The following is a 24,457-nucleotide window of genomic DNA, read 5'->3' as shown; positions in this document are numbered from 1 at the left end:
TCAGTTACACGTTTGCATTGAAAGTGACTGAGTTATTCACTTTTCCAGTTTTTATGCGTGCAAAATGCTTTTCAGAGCGAGAAAAGCATGTTATGACCCACAATGTGTTTTTGACCCTAACACGTGAATTATAGTCAAAACAAATGCTCTCCACTTCCAAATAGTGCGCATTGGCATAAATAACCCTATTTAAGCTCAGTTACACGTTTGAATTGAAAGGGACTGAGTTATCAACTTTTCCAGTTTTTATGCGTGCAAAATGCTTTTCAGAGCGAGAAAAGCATGTTTTGACCCACAATGTGTTTTTGACCCTAACACGTGAATTATAGTCAAAACAACTGCTCTCCACTTCCAAATGGTGCGCGATGGCATAAATAACCCTATTTAAGCTCAGTTACACGTTTGCATTGAAAGGGACTGAGTTATTCACTTTTCCAGTTTTTATGCGTGCAAAGTGCTTTTCAGAGCGAGAGAATCACTTTTTGACCAAAAAGGTGTTTTTGACCCTGACACGTGAATTGTGCTCAAAACAACTGCTCTTCACTTCCAAATGGTGCGCAATGGCATAAATAACCCTATTTAAGCTCAGTTACACGTTTGCATTGAAAGTGACTGAGTTATTCACTTTTCCAGTTTTTATGCGTGCAAAATGCTTTTCAGAGCGAGAAAAGCATGTTTTGACCCACAATGTGTTTTTGACCCTAACACGTGAATTATAGTCAAAACAAATGCTCTCCACTTCCAAATAGTGCGCATTGGCATAAATAACCCTATTTAAGCTCAGTTACACGTTTGAATTGAAAGGGACTGAGTTATCAACTTTTCCAGTTTTTATGCGTGCAAAATGCTTTTCAGAGCGAGAAAAGCATGTTTTGACCCACAATGTGTTTTTGACCCTAACACGTGAATTATAGTCAAAACAACTGCTCTCCACTTCCAAATGGTGCGCGATGGCATAAATAACCCTATTTAAGCTCAGTTACACGTTTGCATTGAAAGTGACTGAGTTATTCACTTTTCCAGTTTTTATGCGTGCAAAATGCTTTTCAGAGCGAGAAAAGCATGTTTTGACCCACAATGTGTTTTTGACCCTAACACGTGAATTATAGTCAAAACAACTGCTCTCCACTTCCAAATGGTGCGCGATGGCATAAATAACCCTATTTAAGCTCAGTTACACGTTTGCATTGAAAGGGACTGAGTTATCAACTTTTCCAGTTTTTATGCGTGCAAAATGCTTTTCAGAGCGAGAAAAGCATGTTTTGACCCACAATGTGTTTTTGACCCTAACACGTGAATTATTGTCAAAACAACTGCACTCCACTTCCAAATGGTGCGCGATGGCATAAATAACCCTATTTAAGCTCAGTTACACGTTTGCATTGAAAGGGACTGAGTTATTCACTTTTCCAGTTTTTATGCGTGCAAAGTGCTTTTCAGAGCGAGAGAATCACTTTTTGACCAAAAAGGTGTTTTTGACCCTGACACGTGAATTGTGCTCAAAACAACTGCTCTTCACTTCCAAATGGTGCGCAATGGCATAAATAACCCTATTTAAGCTCAGTTACACGTTTGCATTGAAAGTGACTGAGTTATTCACTTTTCCAGTTTTTATGCGTGCAAAATGCTTTTCAGAGCGAGAAAAGCATGTTTTGACCCACAATGTGTTTTTGACCTTAACACGTGAATTATAGTCAAAACAAATGCTCTCCACTTCCAAATAGTGCGCAATGGCATAAATAACCCTATTTAAGCTCAGTTACACGTTTGAATTGAAAGGGACTGAGTTATCAACTTTTCCAGTTTTTATGCGTGCAAAATGCTTTTCAGAGCGAGAAAAGCATGTTTTGACCCACAATGTGTTTTTGACCCTAACACGTGAATTATAGTCAAAACAAATGCTCTCCACTTCCAAATAGTGCGCAATGGCATAAATAACCCTATTTAAGCTCAGTTACACGTTTGAATTGAAAGGGACTGAGTTATCAACTTTTCCAGTTTTTATGCGTGCAAAATGCTTTTCAGAGCGAGAAAAGCATGTTTTGACCCACAATGTGTTTTTGACCCTAACACGTGAATTATAGTCAAAACAACTGCTCTCCACTTCCAAATGGTGCGCGATGGCATAAATAACCCTATTTAAGCTCAGTTACACGTTTGCATTGAAAGTGACTGAGTTATTCACTTTTCCAGTTTTTATGCGTGCAAAATGCTTTTCAGAGCGAGAAAAGCATGTTTTGACCCACAATGTGTTTTTGACCCTAACACGTGAATTATTGTCAAAACAACTGCACTCCACTTCCAAATGGTGCGCGATGGCATGAATAACCCTATTTAAGCTCAGTTACACGTTTGCATTGAAAGGGACTGAGTTATTCACTTTTCCAGTTTTTATGCGTGCAAAGTGCTTTTCAGAGCGAGAGAATCGCTTTTTGACCAAAAAGGTGTTTTTGACCCTGACACGTGAATTGTGCTCAAAACAACTGCTCTTCACTTCCAAATGGTGCGCAATGGCATAAATAACCCTACTTAAGCTCAGTTACACGTTTGCATTGAAAGGGACTGAGTTATCAACTTTTCCAGTTTTTATGCGTGCAAAATGCTTTTCAGAGCGAGAAAAGCATGTTTTGACCCACAATGTGTTTTTGACCCTAACACGTGAATTATAGTCAAAACAACTGCTCTCCACTTCCAAATGGTGCGCGATGGCATAAATAACCCTATTTAAGCTCAGTTACACGTTTGCATTGAAAGTGACTGAGTTATTCACTTTTCCAGTTTTTATGCGTGCAAAATGCTTTTCAGAGCGAGAAAAGCATGTTTTGACCCACAATGTGTTTTTGACCCTAACACGTGAATTATAGTCAAAACAACTGCAATCCACTTCCAAATGGTGCGCGATGGCATAAATAACCCTATTTAAGCTCAGTTACACATTTGCATTGAAAGGGACTGAGTTATTCACTTTTCCAGTTTTTATGCGTGCAAAGTGCTTTTCAGAGCGAGAGAATCACTTTTTGACCAAAAAGGTGTTTTTGACCCTGACACGTGAATTGTGCTCAAAACAACTGCTCTTCACTTCCAAATGGTGCGCAATGGCATAAATAACCCTATTTAAGCTCAGTTACACGTTTGCATTGAAAGTGACTGAGTTATTCACTTTTCCAGTTTTTATGCGTGCAAAATGCTTTTCAGAGCGAGAAAAGCATGTTTTGACCCACAATGTGTTTTTGACCCTAACACGTGAATTATAGTCAAAACAAATGCTCTCCACTTCCAAATAGTGCGCATTGGCATCAATAACCCTATTTAAGCTCAGTTACACGTTTGAATTGAAAGGGACTGAGTTATCAACTTTTCCAGTTTTTATGCGTGCAAAATGCTTTTCAGAGCGAGAAAAGCATGTTTTGACCCACAATGTGTTTTTGACCCTAACACGTGAATTATAGTCAAAACAACTGCTCTCCACTTCCAAATGGTGCGCGATGGCATAAATAACCCTATTTAAGCTCAGTTACACGTTTGCATTGAAAGTGACTGAGTTATTCACTTTTCCAGTTTTTATGCGTGCAAAATGCTTTTCAGAGCGAGAAAAGCATGTTTTGACCCACAATGTGTTTTTGACCCTAACACGTGAATTATAGTCAAAACAAATGCTCTCCACTTCCAAATAGTGCGCAATGGCATAAATAACCCTATTTAAGCTCAGTTACACGTTTGCATTGAAAGGGACTGAGTTATCAACTTTTCCAGTTTTTATGCGTGCAAAATGCTTTTCAGAGCGAGAAAAGCATGTTTTGACCCACAATGTGTTTTTGACCCTAACACGTGAATTATAGTCAAAACAACTGCTCTCCACTTCCAAATGGTGCGCGATGGCATAAATAACCCTATTTAAGCTCAGTTACACGTTTGCATTGAAAGGGACTGAGTTATCAACTTTTCCAGTTTTTATGCGTGCAAAATGCTTTTCAGAGCGAGAAAAGCATGTTTTGACCCACAATGTGTTTTTGACCCTAACACGTGAATTATTGTCAAAACAACTGCACTCCACTTCCAAATGGTGCGCGATGGCATAAATAACCCTATTTAAGCTCAGTTACACGTCTGCATTGAAAGGGACTGAGTTATTCACTTTTCCAGTTTTTATGCGTGCAAAGTGCTTTTCAGAGCGAGAGAATCACTTTTTGACCAAAAAGGTGTTTTTGACCCTGACACGTGAATTGTGCTCAAAACAACTGCTCTTCACTTCCAAATGGTGCGCAATGGCATAAATAACCCTATTTAAGCTCAGTTACACGTTTGCATTGAAAGTGACTGAGTTATTCACTTTTCCAGTTTTTATGCGTGCAAAATGCTTTTCAGAGCGAGAAAAGCATGTTTTGACCCACAATGTGTTTTTGACCCTAACACGTGAATTATTGTCAAAACAACTGCACTCCACTTCCAAATGGTGCGCGATGGCATAAATAACCCTATTTAAGCTCAGTTACACGTTTGCATTGAAAGGGACTGAGTTATTCACTTTTCCAGTTTTTATGCGTGCAAAGTGCTTTTCAGAGCGAGAGAATCACTTTTTGACCAAAAAGGTGTTTTTGACCCTGACACGTGAATTGTGGTCAAAACAACTGCTCTTCACTTCCAAATGGTGCGCAATGGCATAAATAACCCTATTTAAGCTCAGTTACACGTTTGCATTGAAAGTGACTGAGTTATTCACTTTTCCAGTTTTTATGCGTGCAAAATGCTTTTCAGAGCGAGAAAAGCATGTTTTGACCCACAATGTGTTTTTGACCCTAACACGTGAATTATAGTCAAAACAAATGCTCTCCACTTCCAAATAGTGCGCAATGGCATAAATAACCCTATTTAAGCTCAGTTACACGTTTGCATTGAAAGGGACTGAGTTATCAACTTTTCCAGTTTTTATGCGTGCAAAATGCTTTTCAGAGCGAGAAAAGCATGTTTTGACCCACAATGTGTTTTTGACCCTGACACGTGAATTGTGCTCAAAACAACTGCTCTTCACTTCCAAATGGTGTGCAATGGCATAAATAACCCTATTTAAGCTCAGTTACACGTTTGCATTGAAAGTGACTGAGTTATTCACTTTTCCAGTTTTTATGCGTGCAAAATGCTTTTCAGAGCGAGAAAAGCATGTTTTGACCCACAATGTGTTTTTGACCCTAACACGTGAATTATTGTCAAAACAACTGCACTCCACTTCCAAATGGTGCGCGATGTCATAAATAACCCTATTTAAGCTCAGTTACACGTTTGCATTGAAAGGGACTGAGTTATTCACTTTTCCAGTTTTTATGCGTGCAAAGTGCTTTTCAGAGCGAGAGAATCACTTTTTGACCAAAAAGGTGTTTTTGACCCTGACACGTGAATTGTGCTCAAAACAACTGCTCTTCACTTCCAAATGGTGCGCAATGGCATAAATAACCCTATTTAAGCTCAGTTACACGTTTGCATTGAAAGGGACTGAGTTATTCACTTTTCCAGTTTTTATGCGTGCAAAGTGCTTTTCAGAGCGAGAGAATCACTTTTTGACCAAAAAGGTGTTTTTGACCCTGACACGTGAATTGTGCTCAAAACAACTGCTCTTCACTTCCAAATGGTGCGCAATGGCATAAATAACCCTATTTAAGCTCAGTTACACGTTTGCATTGAAAGTGACTGAGTTATTCACTTTTCCAGTTTTTATGCGTGCAAAATGCTTTTCAGAGCGAGAAAAGCATGTTTTGACCCACAATGTGTTTTTGACCCTAACACGTGAATTATAGTCAAAACAACTGCAATCCACTTCCAAATGGTGCGCGATGGCATAAATAACCCTATTTAAGCTCAGTTACACATTTGCATTGAAAGGGACTGAGTTATTCACTTTTCCAGTTTTTATGCGTGCAAAGTGCTTTTCAGAGCGAGAGAATCACTTTTTGACCAAAAAGGTGTTTTTGACCCTGACACGTGAATTGTGCTCAAAACAACTGCTCTTCACTTCCAAATGGTGCGCAATGGCATAAATAACCCTATTTAAGCTCAGTTACACGTTTGCATTGAAAGTGACTGAGTTATTCACTTTTCCAGTTTTTATGCGTGCAAAATGCTTTTCAGAGCGAGAAAAGCATGTTTTGACCCACAATGTGTTTTTGACCCTAACACGTGAATTATAGTCAAAACAAATGCTCTCCACTTCCAAATAGTGCGCATTGGCATCAATAACCCTATTTAAGCTCAGTTACACGTTTGAATTGAAAGGGACTGAGTTATCAACTTTTCCAGTTTTTATGCGTGCAAAATGCTTTTCAGAGCGAGAAAAGCATGTTTTGACCCACAATGTGTTTTTGACCCTAACACGTGAATTATAGTCAAAACAACTGCTCTCCACTTCCAAATGGTGCGCGATGGCATAAATAACCCTATTTAAGCTCAGTTACACGTTTGCATTGAAAGTGACTGAGTTATTCACTTTTCCAGTTTTTATGCGTGCAAAATGCTTTTCAGAGCGAGAAAAGCATGTTTTGACCCACAATGTGTTTTTGACCCTAACACGTGAATTATAGTCAAAACAAATGCTCTCCACTTCCAAATAGTGCGCAATGGCATAAATAACCCTATTTAAGCTCAGTTACACGTTTGCATTGAAAGGGACTGAGTTATCAACTTTTCCAGTTTTTATGCGTGCAAAATGCTTTTCAGAGCGAGAAAAGCATGTTTTGACCAAAAAGGTGTTTTTGACCCTAACACGTGAATTATTGTCAAAACAACTGCACTCCACTTCCAAATGGTGCGCGATGGCATAAATAACCCTATTTAAGCTCAGTTACACGTTTGCATTGAAAGGGACTGAGTTATCAACTTTTCCAGTTTTTATGCGTGCAAAATGCTTTTCAGAGCGAGAGAATCACTTTTTGACCAAAAAGGTGTTTTTGACCCTGACACGTGAATTGTGCTCAAAACAACTGCTCTTCACTTCCAAATGGTGCGCAATGGCATAAATAACCCTATTTAAGCTCAGTTACACGTTTGCATTGAAAGTGACTGAGTTATTCACTTTTCCAGTTTTTATGCGTGCAAAATGCTTTTCAGAGCGAGAAAAGCATGTTTTGACCCACAATGTGTTTTTGACCCTAACACGTGAATTATAGTCAAAACAAATGCTCTCCACTTCCAAATAGTGCGCAATGGCATAAATAACCCTATTTAAGCTCAGTTACACGTTTGCATTGAAAGGGACTGAGTTATCAACTTTTCCAGTTTTTATGCGTGCAAAATGCTTTTCAGAGCGAGAAAAGCATGTTTTGACCCACAATGTGTTTTTGACCCTGACACGTGAATTGTGCTCAAAACAACTGCTCTTCACTTCCAAATGGTGCGCAATGGCATAAATAACCCTATTTAAGCTCAGTTACACGTTTGCATTGAAAGTGACTGAGTTATTCACTTTTCCAGTTTTTATGCGTGCAAAATGCTTTTCAGAGCGAGAAAAGCATGTTTTGACCCACAATGTGTTTTTGACCCTAACACGTGAATTATTGTCAAAACAACTGCACTCCACTTCCAAATGGTGCGCGATGTCATAAATAACCCTATTTAAGCTCAGTTACACGTTTGCATTGAAAGGGACTGAGTTATTCACTTTTCCAGTTTTTATGCGTGCAAAGTGCTTTTCAGAGCGAGAGAATCACTTTTTGACCAAAAAGGTGTTTTTGACCCTGACACGTGAATTGTGCTCAAAACAACTGCTCTTCACTTCCAAATGGTGCGCAATGGCATAAATAACCCTATTTAAGCTCAGTTACACGTTTGCATTGAAAGTGACTGAGTTATTCACTTTTCCAGTTTTTATGCGTGCAAAATGCTTTTCAGAGCGAGAAAAGCATGTTTTGACCCACAATGTGTTTTTGACCCTAACACGTGAATTATTGTCAAAACAACTGCACTCCACTTCCAAATGGTGCGCGATGGCATAAATAACCCTATTTAAGCTCAGTTACACGTTTGCATTGAAAGGGACTGAGTTATTCACTTTTCCAGTTTTTATGCGTGCAAAGTGCTTTTCAGAGCGAGAGAATCACTTTTTGACCAAAAAGGTGTTTTTGACCCTGACACGTGAATTGTGCTCAAAACAACTGCTCTTCACTTCCAAATGGTGCGCAATGGCATAAATAACCCTATTTAAGCTCAGTTACACGTTTGCATTGAAAGTGACTGAGTTATTCACTTTTCCAGTTTTTATGCGTGCAAAATGCTTTTCAGAGCGAGAAAAGCATGTTTTGACCCACAATGTGTTTTTGACCCTAACACGTGAATTATAGTCAAAACAAATGCTCTCCACTTCCAAATAGTGCGCAATGGCATAAATAACCCTATTTAAGCTCAGTTACACGTTTGCATTGAAAGGGACTGAGTTATCAACTTTTCCAGTTTTTATGCGTGCAAAATGCTTTTCAGAGCGAGAAAAGCATGTTTTGACCCACAATGTGTTTTTGACCCTAACACGTGAATTATTGTCAAAACAACTGCACTCCACTTCCAAATGGTGCGCGATGTCATAAATAACCCTATTTAAGCTCAGTTACACGTTTGCATTGAAAGGGACTGAGTTATTCACTTTTCCAGTTTTTATGCGTGCAAAGTGCTTTTCAGAGCGAGAGAATCACTTTTTGACCAAAAAGGTGTTTTTGACCCTGACACGTGAATTGTGCTCAAAACAACTGCTCTTCACTTCCAAATGGTGCGCAATGGCATAAATAACCCTATTTAAGCTCAGTTACACGTTTGCATTGAAAGTGACTGAGTTATTCACTTTTCCAGTTTTTATGCGTGCAAAATGCTTTTCAGAGCGAGAAAAGCATGTTTTGACCCACAATGTGTTTTTGACCCTAACACGTGAATTATTGTCAAAACAACTGCACTCCACTTCCAAATGGTGCGCGATGGCATAAATAACCCTATTTAAGCTCAGTTACACGTTTGCATTGAAAGGGACTGAGTTATTCACTTTTCCAGTTTTTATGCGTGCAAAGTGCTTTTCAGAGCGAGAGAATCACTTTTTGACCAAAAAGGTGTTTTTGACCCTGACACGTGAATTGTGCTCAAAACAACTGCTCTTCACTTCCAAATGGTGCGCAATGGCATAAATAACCCTATTTAAGCTCAGTTACACGTTTGCATTGAAAGTGACTGAGTTATTCACTTTTCCAGTTTTTATGCGTGCAAAATGCTTTTCAGAGCGAGAAAAGCATGTTTTGACCCACAATGTGTTTTTGACCCTAACACGTGAATTATTGTCAAAACAACTGCACTCCACTTCCAAATGGTGCGCGATGGCATAAATAACCCTATTTAAGCTCAGTTACACGTTTGCATTGAAAGGGACTGAGTTATTCACTTTTCCAGTTTTTATGCGTGCAAAGTGCTTTTCAGAGCGAGAGAATCACTTTTTGACCAAAAAGGTGTTTTTGACCCTGACACGTGAATTGTGCTCAAAACAACTGCTCTTCACTTCCAAATGGTGCGCAATGGCATAAATAACCCTACTTAAGCTCAGTTACACGTTTGCATTGAAAGGGACTGAGTTATCAACTTTTCCAGTTTTTATGCGTGCAAAATGCTTTTCAGAGCGAGAAAAGCATGTTTTGACCCACAATGTGTTTTTGACCCTAACACGTGAATTATAGTCAAAACAACTGCTCTCCACTTCCAAATGGTGCGCGATGGCATAAATAACCCTATTTAAGCTCAGTTACACGTTTGCATTGAAAGTGACTGAGTTATTCACTTTTCCAGTTTTTATGCGTGCAAAATGCTTTTCAGAGCGAGAAAAGCATGTTTTGACCCACAATGTGTTTTTGACCCTAACACGTGAATTATAGTCAAAACAACTGCAATCCACTTCCAAATGGTGCGCGATGGCATAAATAACCCTATTTAAGCTCAGTTACACATTTGCATTGAAAGGGACTGAGTTATTCACTTTTCCAGTTTTTATGCGTGCAAAGTGCTTTTCAGAGCGAGAGAATCACTTTTTGACCAAAAAGGTGTTTTTGACCCTGACACGTGAATTGTGCTCAAAACAACTGCTCTTCACTTCCAAATGGTGCGCAATGGCATAAATAACCCTATTTAAGCTCAGTTACACGTTTGCATTGAAAGTGACTGAGTTATTCACTTTTCCAGTTTTTATGCGTGCAAAATGCTTTTCAGAGCGAGAAAAGCATGTTTTGACCCACAATGTGTTTTTGACCCTAACACGTGAATTATAGTCAAAACAAATGCTCTCCACTTCCAAATAGTGCGCATTGGCATCAATAACCCTATTTAAGCTCAGTTACACGTTTGAATTGAAAGGGACTGAGTTATCAACTTTTCCAGTTTTTATGCGTGCAAAATGCTTTTCAGAGCGAGAAAAGCATGTTTTGACCCACAATGTGTTTTTGACCCTAACACGTGAATTATAGTCAAAACAACTGCTCTCCACTTCCAAATGGTGCGCGATGGCATCAATAACCCTATTTAAGCTCAGTTACACGTTTGAATTGAAAGGGACTGAGTTATCAACTTTTCCAGTTTTTATGCGTGCAAAATGCTTTTCAGAGCGAGAAAAGCATGTTTTGACCCACAATGTGTTTTTGACCCTAACACGTGAATTATAGTCAAAACAACTGCTCTCCACTTCCAAATGGTGCGCGATGGCATAAATAACCCTATTTAAGCTCAGTTACACGTTTGCATTGAAAGTGACTGAGTTATTCACTTTTCCAGTTTTTATGCGTGCAAAATGCTTTTCAGAGCGAGAAAAGCATGTTTTGACCCACAATGTGTTTTTGACCCTAACACGTGAATTATAGTCAAAACAAATGCTCTCCACTTCCAAATAGTGCGCAATGGCATAAATAACCCTATTTAAGCTCAGTTACACGTTTGCATTGAAAGGGACTGAGTTATCAACTTTTCCAGTTTTTATGCGTGCAAAATGCTTTTCAGAGCGAGAAAAGCATGTTTTGACCAAAAAGGTGTTTTTGACCCTAACACGTGAATTATTGTCAAAACAACTGCACTCCACTTCCAAATGGTGCGCGATGGCATAAATAACCCTATTTAAGCTCAGTTACACGTTTGCATTGAAAGGGACTGAGTTATCAACTTTTCCAGTTTTTATGCGTGCAAAATGCTTTTCAGAGCGAGAGAATCACTTTTTGACCAAAAAGGTGTTTTTGACCCTGACACGTGAATTGTGCTCAAAACAACTGCTCTTCACTTCCAAATGGTGCGCAATGGCATAAATAACCCTATTTAAGCTCAGTTACACGTTTGCATTGAAAGTGACTGAGTTATTCACTTTTCCAGTTTTTATGCGTGCAAAATGCTTTTCAGAGCGAGAAAAGCATGTTTTGACCCACAATGTGTTTTTGACCCTAACACGTGAATTATAGTCAAAACAAATGCTCTCCACTTCCAAATAGTGCGCAATGGCATAAATAACCCTATTTAAGCTCAGTTACACGTTTGCATTGAAAGGGACTGAGTTATCAACTTTTCCAGTTTTTATGCGTGCAAAATGCTTTTCAGAGCGAGAAAAGCATGTTTTGACCCACAATGTGTTTTTGACCCTGACACGTGAATTGTGCTCAAAACAACTGCTCTTCACTTCCAAATGGTGCGCAATGGCATAAATAACCCTATTTAAGCTCAGTTACACGTTTGCATTGAAAGTGACTGAGTTATTCACTTTTCCAGTTTTTATGCGTGCAAAATGCTTTTCAGAGCGAGAAAAGCATGTTTTGACCCACAATGTGTTTTTGACCCTAACACGTGAATTATTGTCAAAACAACTGCACTCCACTTCCAAATGGTGCGCGATGTCATAAATAACCCTATTTAAGCTCAGTTACACGTTTGCATTGAAAGGGACTGAGTTATTCACTTTTCCAGTTTTTATGCGTGCAAAGTGCTTTTCAGAGCGAGAGAATCACTTTTTGACCAAAAAGGTGTTTTTGACCCTGACACGTGAATTGTGCTCAAAACAACTGCTCTTCACTTCCAAATGGTGCGCAATGGCATAAATAACCCTATTTAAGCTCAGTTACACGTTTGCATTGAAAGGGACTGAGTTATTCACTTTTCCAGTTTTTATGCGTGCAAAGTGCTTTTCAGAGCGAGAGAATCACTTTTTGACCAAAAAGGTGTTTTTGACCCTGACACGTGAATTGTGCTCAAAACAACTGCTCTTCACTTCCAAATGGTGCGCAATGGCATAAATAACCCTATTTAAGCTCAGTTACACGTTTGCATTGAAAGTGACTGAGTTATTCACTTTTCCAGTTTTTATGCGTGCAAAATGCTTTTCAGAGCGAGAAAAGCATGTTTTGACCCACAATGTGTTTTTGACCCTAACACGTGAATTATTGTCAAAACAACTGCACTCCACTTCCAAATGGTGCGCGATGGCATAAATAACCCTATTTAAGCTCAGTTACACGTTTGCATTGAAAGGACTGAGTTATTCACTTTTCCAGTTTTTTATGCGTGCAAAGTGCTTTTCAGAGCGAGAGAATCACTTTTTGACCAAAAAGGTGTTTTTGACCCTGACACGTGAATTGTGCTCAAAACAACTGCTCTTCACTTCCAAATGGTGCGCAATGGCATAAATAACCCTATTTAAGCTCAGTTACACGTTTGCATTGAAAGTGACTGAGTTATTCACTTTTCCAGTTTTTATGCGTGCAAAATGCTTTTCAGAGCGAGAAAAGCATGTTTTGACCCACAATGTGTTTTTGACCCTAACACGTGAATTATAGTCAAAACAAATGCTCTCCACTTCCAAATAGTGCGCAATGGCATAAATAACCCTATTTAAGCTCAGTTACACGTTTGCATTGAAAGGGACTGAGTTATCAACTTTTCCAGTTTTTATGCGTGCAAAATGCTTTTCAGAGCGAGAAAAGCATGTTTTGACCCACAATGTGTTTTTGACCCTAACACGTGAATTATAGTCAAAACAACTGCTCTCCACTTCCAAATGGTGCGCGATGGCATAAATAACCCTATTTAAGCTCAGTTACACGTTTGCATTGAAAGTGACTGAGTTATTCACTTTTCCAGTTTTTATGCGTGCAAAATGCTTTCAGAGCGAGAAAAGCATGTTTTGACCCACAATGTGTTTTTGACCCTAACACGTGAATTATAGTCAAAACAAATGCTCTCCACTTCCAAATAGTGCGCAATGGCATAAATAACCCTATTTAAGCTCAGTTACACGTTTGCATTGAAAGGGACTGAGTTATCAACTTTTCCAGTTTTTATGCGTGCAAAATGCTTTTCAGAGCGAGAGAAAGCATGTTTTGACCCACAATGTGTTTTTGACCCTGACACGTGAATTGTGCTCAAAACAACTGCTCTTCACTTCCAAATGGTGCGCAATGGCATAAATAACCCTATTTAACCTCAGTTACACGTTTGCATTGAAAGGGACTGAGTTATTCACTTTTCCAGTTTTTATGCGTGCAAAATGCTTTTCAGAGCGAGAAAAGCATGTTTTGACCCACAATGTGTTTTTGACCCTAACACGTGAATTATAGTCAAAACAAATGCTCTCCACTTCCAAATAGTGCGCAATGGCATAAATAACCCTATTTAAGCTCAGTTACACGTTTGCATTGAAAGGGACTGAGTTATCAACTTTTCCAGTTTTTATGCGTGCAAAATGCTTTTCAGAGCGAGAAAAGCATGTTTTGACCCACAATGTGTTTTTGACCCTAACACGTGAATTATAGTCAAAACAACTGCTCTCCACTTCCAAATGGTGCGCGATGGCATAAATAACCCTATTTAAGCTCAGTTACACGTTTGCATTGAAAGGGACTGAGTTATTCACTTTTCCAGTTTTTATGCGTGCAAAGTGCTTTTCAGAGCGAGAGAATCACTTTTTGACCAAAAAGGTGTTTTTGACCCTGACACGTGAATTGTGCTCAAAACAACTGCTCTTCACTTCCAAATGGTGCGCAATGGCATAAATAACCCGATTTAAGCTCAGTTACACGTTTGCATTGAAAGTGACTGAGTTATTCACTTTTCCAGTTTTTATGCGTGCAAAATGCTTTTCAGAGCGAGAAAAGCATGTTTTGACCCACAATGTGTTTTTGACCCTAACACGTGAATTATAGTCAAAACAAATGCTCTCCACTTCCAAATAGTGCGCAATGGCATAAATAACCCTATTTAAGCTCAGTTACACGTTTGAATTGGAAGGGACTGAGTTATCAACTTTTCCAGTTTTTATGCGTGCAAAATGCTTTTCAGAGCGAGAAAAGCATGTTTTGACCCACAATGTGTTTTTGACCCTAACACGTGAATTATAGTCAAAACAAATGCTCTCCACTTCCAAATAGTGCGCAATGGCATAAATAACCCTATTTAAGCTCAGTTACACGTTTGAATTGAAAGGGACTGAGTTATCAACTTTTCCAGTTTTTATGCGTGCAAAATGCTTTTCAGAGCGAGAAAAGCATGTTTTGACCCACAATGTGTTTTTGACCCTAACACGTGAATTATAGTCAAAACAACTGCTCTCCACTTCCAAATGGTGCGCGATGGCATAAATAACCCTATTTAAGCTCAGTTACACGTTTGCATTGAAAGTGACTGAGTTATTCACTTTTCCAGTTTTTATGCGTGCAAAATGCTTTTCAGAGCGAGAAAAGCATGTTTTGACCCACAATGTGTTTTTGACCCTAACACGTGAATTATTGTCAAAACAACTGCACTCCACTTCCAAATGGTGCGCGATGGCATACATAACCCTATTTAAGCTCAGTTACACGTTTGCTTTGAAAGGGACTGAGTTATTCACTTTTCCAGTTTTTATGCGTGCAAAGTGCTTTTCAGAGCGAGAGAATCACTTTTTGACCAAAAAGGTGTTTTTGACCCTGACACGTGAATTGTGCTCAAAACAACTGCTCTTCACTTCCAAATGGTGCGCAATGGCATAAATAACCCTACTTAAGCTCAGTTACACGTTTGCATTGAAAGGGACTGAGTTATCAACTTTTCCAGTTTTTATGCGTGCAAAATGCTTTTCAGAGCGAGAAAAGCATGTTTTGACCCACAATGTGTTTTTGACCCTAACACGTGAATTATAGTCAAAACAACTGCTCTCCACTTCCAAATGGTGCGCGATGGCATAAATAACCCTATTTAAGCTCAGTTACACGTTTGCATTGAAAGTGACTGAGTTATTCACTTTTCCAGTTTTTATGCGTGCAAAATGCTTTTCAGAGCGAGAAAAGCATGTTTTGACCCACAATGTGTTTTTGACCCTAACACGTGAATTATTGTCAAAACAACTGCACTCCACTTCCAAATGGTTCGCGATGGCATAAATAACCCTATTTAAGCTCAGTTACACGTTTGCATTGAAAGGGACTGAGTTATTCACTTTTCCAGTTTTTATGCGTGCAAAGTGCTTTTCAGAGCGAGAGAATCACTTTTTGACCAAAAAGGTGTTTTTGACCCTGACACGTGAATTGTGCTCAAAACAACTGCTCTTCACTTCCAAATGGTGCGCAATGGCATAAATAACCCTATTTAAGCTCAGTTACACGTTTGCATTGAAAGTGACTGAGTTATTCACTTTTCCAGTTTTTATGCGTGCAAAATGCTTTTCAGAGCGAGAAAAGCATGTTTTGACCCACAATGTGTTTTTGACCCTAACACGTGAATTATAGTCAAAACAAATGCTCTCCACTTCCAAATAGTGCGCATTGGCATAAATAACCCTATTTAAGCTCAGTTACACGTTTGAATTGAAAGGGACTGAGTTATCAACTTTTCCAGTTTTTATGCGTGCAAAATGCTTTTCAGAGCGAGAAAAGCATGTTTTGACCCACAATGTGTTTTTGACCCTAACACGTGAATTATAGTCAAAACAACTGCTCTCCACTTCCAAATGGTGCGCGATGGCATAAATAACCCTATTTAAGCTCAGTTACACGTTTGCATTGAAAGGGACTGAGTTATCAACTTTTCCAGTTTTTATGCGTGCAAAATGCTTTTCAGAGCGAGAAAAGCATGTTTTGACCCACAATGTGTTTTTGACCCTAACACGTGAATTATTGTCAAAACAACTGCACTCCACTTCCAAATGGTGCGCGATGGCATAAATAACCCTATTTAAGCTCAGTTACACGTTTGCATTGAAAGGGACTGAGTTATTCACTTTTCCAGTTTTTATGCGTGCAAAGTGCTTTTCAGAGCGAGAGAATCACTTTTTGATCAAAAAGGTGTTTTTGACCCTGACACGTGAATTGTGCTCAAAACAACTGCTCTTCACTTCCAAATGGTGCGCAATGGCATAAATAACCCTATTTAAGCTCAGTTACACGTTTGCATTGAAAGTGACTGAGTTATCAACTTTTCCAGTTTTTATGCGTGCAAAATGCTTTTCAGAGCGAGAAAAGCATGTTTTGACCCACAATGTGTTTTTGACCCTAACACGTGAATTATAGTCAAAACAACTGCTCTCCACTTCCAAATGGTGCGCGATGGCATAAATAACCCTATTTAAGCTCAGTTACACGTTTGCATTGAAAGGGACTGAGTTATCAACTTTTCCAGTTTTTATGCGTGCAAAATGCTTTTCAGAGCGAGAAAAGCATGTTTTGACCCACAATGTGTTTTTGACCCTAACACGTGAATTATTGTCAAAACAACTGCACTCCACTTCCAAATGGTGCGCGATGGCATAAATAACCCTATTTAAGCTCAGTTACACGTCTGCATTGAAAGGGACTGAGTTATTCACTTTTCCAGTTTTTATGCGTGCAAAGTGCTTTTCAGAGCGAGAGAATCACTTTTTGACCAAAAAGGTGTTTTTGACCCTGACACGTGAATTGTGCTCAAAACAACTGCTCTTCACTTCCAAATGGTGCGCAATGGCATAAATAACCCTATTTAAGCTCAGTTACACGTTTGCATTGAAAGTGACTGAGTTATTCACTTTTCCAGTTTTTATGCGTGCAAAATGCTTTTCAGAGCGAGAAAAGCATGTTTTGACCCACAATGTGTTTTTGACCCTAACACGTGAATTATTGTCAAAACAACTGCACTCCACTTCCAAATGGTGCGCGATGGCATAAATAACCCTATTTAAGCTCAGTTACACGTTTGCATTGAAAGGGACTGAGTTATTCACTTTTCCAGTTTTTATGCGTGCAAAGTGCTTTTCAGAGCGAGAGAATCACTTTTTGACCAAAAAGGTGTTTTTGACCCTAACACGTGAATTATTGTCAAAACAACTGCACTCCACTTCCAAATGGTGCGCGATGGCATAAATAACCCTATTTAAGCTCAGTTACACGTTTGCATTGAAAGGGACTGAGTTATTCACTTTTCCAGTTTTTATGCGTGCAAAGTGCTTTTCAGAGCGAGAGAATCACTTTTTGACCAAAAAGGTGTTTTTGACCCTGACACGTGAATTGTGCTCAAAACAACTGCTCTTCACTTCCAAATGGTGCGCAATGGCATAAATAACCCTATTTAAGCTCAGTTACACGTTTGCATTGAAAGTGACTGAGTTATTCACTTTTCCAGTTTTTATGCGTGCAAAATGCTTTTCAGAGCGAGAAAAGCATGTTTTGACCCACAATGTGTTTTTGACCCTAACACGTGAATTATAGTCAAAACAAATGCTCTCCACTTCCAAATAGTGCGCAATGGCATAAATAACCCTATTTAAGCTCAGTTACACGTTTGCATTGAAAGGGACTGAGTTATCAACTTTTCCAGTTTTTATGCATGCAAAATGCTTTTCAGAGCGAGAAAAGCATGTTTTGACCCACAATGTGTTTTTGACCCTGACACGTGAATTGTGCTCAAAACAACTGCTCTTCACTTCCAAATGGTGCGCAATGGCATAAATAACCCTATTTAAGCTCAGTTACACGTTTGCATTGAAAGTGACTGAGTTATTCACTTTTCCAGTTTTTATGCGTGCAAAATGCTTTTCAGAGCGAGAAAAGCATGTTTTGACCCACAATGTGTTTTTGACCCTAACACGTGAATTATTGTCAAAACAACTGCACTCCACTTCCAAATGGTGCGCGATGGCATAAATAACCCTATTTAAGCTCAGTTACACGTTTGCATTGAAAGGGACTGAGTTATTCACTTTTCCAGTTTTTATGCGTGCAAAGTGCTTTTCAGAGCGAGAGAATCACTTTTTGACCAAAAAGGTGTTTTTGACCCTGACACGTGAATTGTGCTCAAAACAACTGCTCTTCACTTCCAAATGGTGCGCAATGGCATAAATAACCCTATTTAAGCTCAGTTACACGTTTGCATTGAAAGTGACTGAGTTATTCACTTTTCCAGTTTTTATGCGTGCAAAATGCTTTTCAGAGCGAGAAAAGCATGTTTTGACCCACAATGTGTTTTTGACCCTAACACGTGAATTATTGTCAAAACAACTGCACTCCACTTCCAAATGGTGCGCGATGGCATAAATAACCCTATTTAAGCTCAGTTACACGTCTGCATTGAAAGGGACTGAGTTATTCACTTTTCCAGTTTTTATGCGTGCAAAGTGCTTTTCAGAGCGAGAGAATCACTTTTTGACCAAAAAGGTGTTTTTGACCCTGACACGTGAATTGTGCTCAAAACAACTGCTCTTCACTTCCAAATGGTGCGCAATGGCATAAATAACCCTATTTAAGCTCAGTTACACGTTTGCATTGAAAGTGACTGAGTTATTCACTTTTCCAGTTTTTATGCGTGCAAAATGCTTTTCAGAGCGAGAAAAGCATGTTTTGACCCACAATGTGTTTTTGACCCTAACACGTGAATTATTGTCAAAACAACTGCACTCCACTTCCAAATGGTGCGCGATGGCATAAATAACCCTATTTAAGCTCAGTTACACGTTTGCATTGAAAGGGACTGAGTTATTCACTTTTCCAGTTTTTATGCGTGCAAAGTGCTTTTCAGAGCGAGAGAATCACTTTTTGACCAAAAAGGTGTTTTTGACCCTAACACGTGAATTATTGTCAAAACAACTGCACTCCACTTCCAAATGGTGCGCGATGGCATAAATAACCCTATTTAAGCTCAGTTACACGTTTGCATTGAAAGGGACTGAGTTATTCACTTTTCCAGTTTTTATGCGTGCAAAGTGCTTTTCAGAGCGAGAGAATCACTTTTTGACCAAAAAGGTGTTTTTGACCCTGACACGTGAATTGTGCTCAAAACAAATGCTCTCCACTTCCAAATAGTGCGCAATGGCATAAATAACCCTATTTAAGCTCAGTTACACGTTTGCATTGAAAGGGACTGAGTTATCAACTTTTCCAGTTTTTATGCGTGCAAAATGCTTTTCAGAGCGAGAAAAGCATGTTTTGACCAAAAAGGTGTTTTTGACCCTAACACGTGAATTATTGTCAAAACAACTGCACTCCACTTCCAAATGGTGCGCGATGGCATAAATAACCCTATTTAAGCTCAGTTACACGTTTGCATTGAAAGGGACTGAGTTATCAACTTTTCCAGTTTTTATGCGTGCAAAATGCTTTTCAGAGCGAGAGAATCACTTTTTGACCAAAAAGGTGTTTTTGACCCTGACACGTGAATTGTGCTCAAAACAACTGCTCTTCACTTCCAAATGGTGCGCAATGGCATAAATAACCCTATTTAAGCTCAGTTACACGTTTGCATTGAAAGTGACTGAGTTATTCACTTTTCCAGTTTTTATGCGTGCAAAATGCTTTTCAGAGCGAGAAAAGCATGTTTTGACCCACAATGTGTTTTTGACCCTAACACGTGAATTATAGTCAAAACAAATGCTCTCCACTTCCAAATAGTGCGCAATGGCATAAATAACCCTATTTAAGCTCAGTTACACGTTTGCATTGAAAGGGACTGAGTTATCAACTTTTCCAGTTTTTATGCGTGCAAAATGCTTTTCAGAGCGAGAAAAGCATGTTTTGACCCACAATGTGTTTTTGACCCTGACACGTGAATTGTGCTCAAAACAACTGCTCTTCACTTCCAAATGGTGCGCAATGGCATAAATAACCCTATTTAAGCTCAGTTACACGTTTGCATTGAAAGTGACTGAGTTATTCACTTTTCCAGTTTTTATGCGTGCAAAATGCTTTTCAGAGCGAGAAAAGCATGTTTTGACCCACAATGTGTTTTTGACCCTAACACGTGAATTATTGTCAAAACAACTGCACTCCACTTCCAAATGGTGCGCGATGTCATAAATAACCCTATTTAAGCTCAGTTACACGTTTGCATTGAAAGGGACTGAGTTATTCACTTTTCCAGTTTTTATGCGTGCAAAGTGCTTTTCAGAGCGAGAGAATCACTTTTTGACCAAAAAGGTGTTTTTGACCCTGACACGTGAATTGTGCTCAAAACAACTGCTCTTCACTTCCAAATGGTGCGCAATGGCATAAATAACCCTATTTAAGCTCAGTTACACGTTTGCATTGAAAGGGACTGAGTTATTCACTTTTCCAGTTTTTATGCGTGCAAAGTGCTTTTCAGAGCGAGAGAATCACTTTTTGACCAAAAAGGTGTTTTTGACCCTGACACGTGAATTGTGCTCAAAACAACTGCTCTTCACTTCCAAATGGTGCGCAATGGCATAAATAACCCTATTTAAGCTCAGTTACACGTTTGCATTGAAAGTGACTGAGTTATTCACTTTTCCAGTTTTTATGCGTGCAAAATGCTTTTCAGAGCGAGAAAAGCATGTTTTGACCCACAATGTGTTTTTGACCCTAACACGTGAATTATTGTCAAAACAACTGCACTCCACTTCCAAATGGTGCGCGATGGCATAAATAACCCTATTTAAGCTCAGTTACACGTTTGCATTGAAAGGGACTGAGTTATTCACTTTTCCAGTTTTTATGCGTGCAAAGTGCTTTTCAGAGCGAGAGAATCACTTTTTGACCAAAAAGGTGTTTTTGACCCTGACACGTGAATTGTGCTCAAAACAACTGCTCTTCACTTCCAAATGGTGCGCAATGGCATAAATAACCCTATTTAAGCTCAGTTACACGTTTGCATTGAAAGTGACTGAGTTATTCACTTTTCCAGTTTTTATGCGTGCAAAATGCTTTTCAGAGCGAGAAAAGCATGTTTTGACCCACAATGTGTTTTTGACCCTAACACGTGAATTATTGTCAAAACAACTGCACTCCACTTCCAAATGGTGCGCGATGGCATAAATAACCCTATTTAAGCTCAGTTACACGTCTGCATTGAAAGGGACTGAGTTATTCACTTTTCCAGTTTTTATGCGTGCAAAGTGCTTTTCAGAGCGAGAGAATCACTTTTTGACCAAAAAGGTGTTTTTGACCCTGACACGTGAATTGTGCTCAAAACAACTGCTCTTCACTTCCAAATGGTGCGCAATGGCATAAATAACCCTATTTAAGCTCAGTTACACGTTTGCATTGAAAGTGACTGAGTTATTCACTTTTCCAGTTTTTATGCGTGCAAAATGCTTTTCAGAGCGAGAAAAGCATGTTTTGACCCACAATGTGTTTTTGACCCTAACACGTGAATTATTGTCAAAACAACTGCACTCCACTTCCAAATGGTGCGCGATGGCATAAATAACCCTATTTAAGCTCAGTTACACGTTTGCATTGAAAGGGACTGAGTTATTCACTTTTCCAGTTTTTATGCGTGCAAAGTGCTTTTCAGAGCGAGAGAATCACTTTTTGACCAAAAAGGTGTTTTTGACCCTAACACGTGAATTATTGTCAAAACAACTGCACTCCACTTCCAAATGGTGCGCGATGGCATAAATAACCCTATTTAAGCTCAGTTACACGTTTGCATTGAAAGGGACTGAGTTATTCACTTTTCCAGTTTTTATGCGTGCAAAGTGCTTTTCAGAGCGAGAGAATCACTTTTTGACCAAAAAGGTGTTTTTGACCCTGACACGTGAATTGTGCTCAAAACAAATGCTCTCCACTTCCAAATAGTGCGCAATGGCATAAATAACCCTATTTAAGCTCAGTTACACGTTTGCATTGAAAGGGACTGAGTTATCAACTTTTCCAGTTTTTATGCGTGCAAAATGCTTTTCAGAGCGAGAAAAGCATGTTTTGACCAAAAAGGTGTTTTTGACCCTAACACGTGAATTATTGTCAAAACAACTGCACTCCACTTCCAAATGGTGCGCGATGGCATAAATAACCCTATTTAAGCTCAGTTACACGTTTGCATTGAAAGGGACTGAGTTATCAACTTTTCCAGTTTTTATGCGTGCAAAATGCTTTTCAGAGCGAGAGAATCACTTTTTGACCAAAAAGGTGTTTTTGACCCTGACACGTGAATTGTGCTCAAAACAACTGCTCTTCACTTCCAAATGGTGCGCAATGGCATAAATAACCCTATTTAAGCTCAGTTACACGTTTGCATTGAAAGTGACTGAGTTATTCACTTTTCCAGTTTTTATGCGTGCAAAATGCTTTTCAGAGCGAGAAAAGCATGTTTTGACCCACAATGTGTTTTTGACCCTAACACGTGAATTATAGTCAAAACAAATGCTCTCCACTTCCAAATAGTGCGCAATGGCATAAATAACCCTATTTAAGCTCAGTTACACGTTTGCATTGAAAGGGACTGAGTTATCAACTTTTCCAGTTTTTATGCGTGCAAAATGCTTTTCAGAGCGAGAAAAGCATGTTTTGACCCACAATGTGTTTTTGACCCTGACACGTGAATTGTGCTCAAAACAACTGCTCTTCACTTCCAAATGGTGCGCAATGGCATAAATAACCCTATTTAAGCTCAGTTACACGTTTGCATTGAAAGTGACTGAGTTATTCACTTTTCCAGTTTTTATGCGTGCAAAATGCTTTTCAGAGCGAGAAAAGCATGTTTTGACCCACAATGTGTTTTTGACCCTAACACGTGAATTATTGTCAAAACAACTGCACTCCACTTCCAAATGGTGCGCGATGTCATAAATAACCCTATTTAAGCTCAGTTACACGTTTGCATTGAAAGGGACTGAGTTATTCACTTTTCCAGTTTTTATGCGTGCAAAGTGCTTTTCAGAGCGAGAGAATCACTTTTTGACCAAAAAGGTGTTTTTGACCCTGACACGTGAATTGTGCTCAAAACAACTGCTCTTCACTTCCAAATGGTGCGCAATGGCATAAATAACCCTATTTAAGCTCAGTTACACGTTTGCATTGAAAGGGACTGAGTTATTCACTTTTCCAGTTTTTATGCGTGCAAAGTGCTTTTCAGAGCGAGAGAATCACTTTTTGACCAAAAAGGTGTTTTTGACCCTGACACGTGAATTGTGCTCAAAACAACTGCTCTTCACTTCCAAATGGTGCGCAATGGCATAAATAACCCTATTTAAGCTCAGTTACACGTTTGCATTGAAAGTGACTGAGTTATTCACTTTTCCAGTTTTTATGCGTGCAAAATGCTTTTCAGAGCGAGAAAAGCATGTTTTGACCCACAATGTGTTTTTGACCCTAACACGTGAATTATTGTCAAAACAACTGCACTCCACTTCCAAATGGTGCGCGATGGCATAAATAACCCTATTTAAGCTCAGTTACACGTTTGCATTGAAAGGGACTGAGTTATTCACTTTTCCAGTTTTTATGCGTGCAAAGTGCTTTTCAGAGCGAGAGAATCACTTTTTGACCAAAAAGGTGTTTTTGACCCTGACACGTGAATTGTGCTCAAAACAACTGCTCTTCACTTCCAAATGGTGCGCAATGGCATAAATAACCCTATTTAAGCTCAGTTACACGTTTGCATTGAAAGTGACTGAGTTATTCACTTTTCCAGTTTTTATGCGTGCAAAATGCTTTTCAGAGCGAGAAAAGCATGTTTTGACCCACAATGTGTTTTTGACCCTAACACGTGAATTATAGTCAAAACAAATGCTCTCCACTTCCAAATAGTGCGCAATGGCATAAATAACCCTATTTAAGCTCAGTTACACGTTTGCATTGAAAGGGACTGAGTTATCAACTTTTCCAGTTTTTATGCGTGCAAAATGCTTTTCAGAGCGAGAAAAGCATGTTTTGACCCACAATGTGTTTTTGACCCTAACACGTGAATTATAGTCAAAACAACTGCTCTCCACTTCCAAATGGTGCGCGATGGCATAAATAACCCTATTTAAGCTCAGTTACACGTTTGCATTGAAAGTGACTGAGTTATTCACTTTTCCAGTTTTTATGCGTGCAAAATGCTTTTCAGAGCGAGAAAAGCATGTTTTGACCCACAATGTGTTTTTGACCCTAACACGTGAATTATAGTCAAAACAAATGCTCTCCACTTCCAAATAGTGCGCAATGGCATAAATAACCCTATTTAAGCTCAGTTACACGTTTGCATTGAAAGGGACTGAGTTATCAACTTTTCCAGTTTTTATGCGTGCAAAATGCTTTTCAGAGCGAGA

The sequence above is a fragment of the Micromesistius poutassou genome (assembly GCF_964030765.1).
Source record: "Micromesistius poutassou genome assembly, chromosome: 22".
NCBI lineage: Eukaryota > Metazoa > Chordata > Actinopteri > Gadiformes > Gadidae > Micromesistius > Micromesistius poutassou.
The sequence above is the reverse complement of the archived record's forward strand: the minus strand, read 5'-3'. Positions refer to the sequence as shown.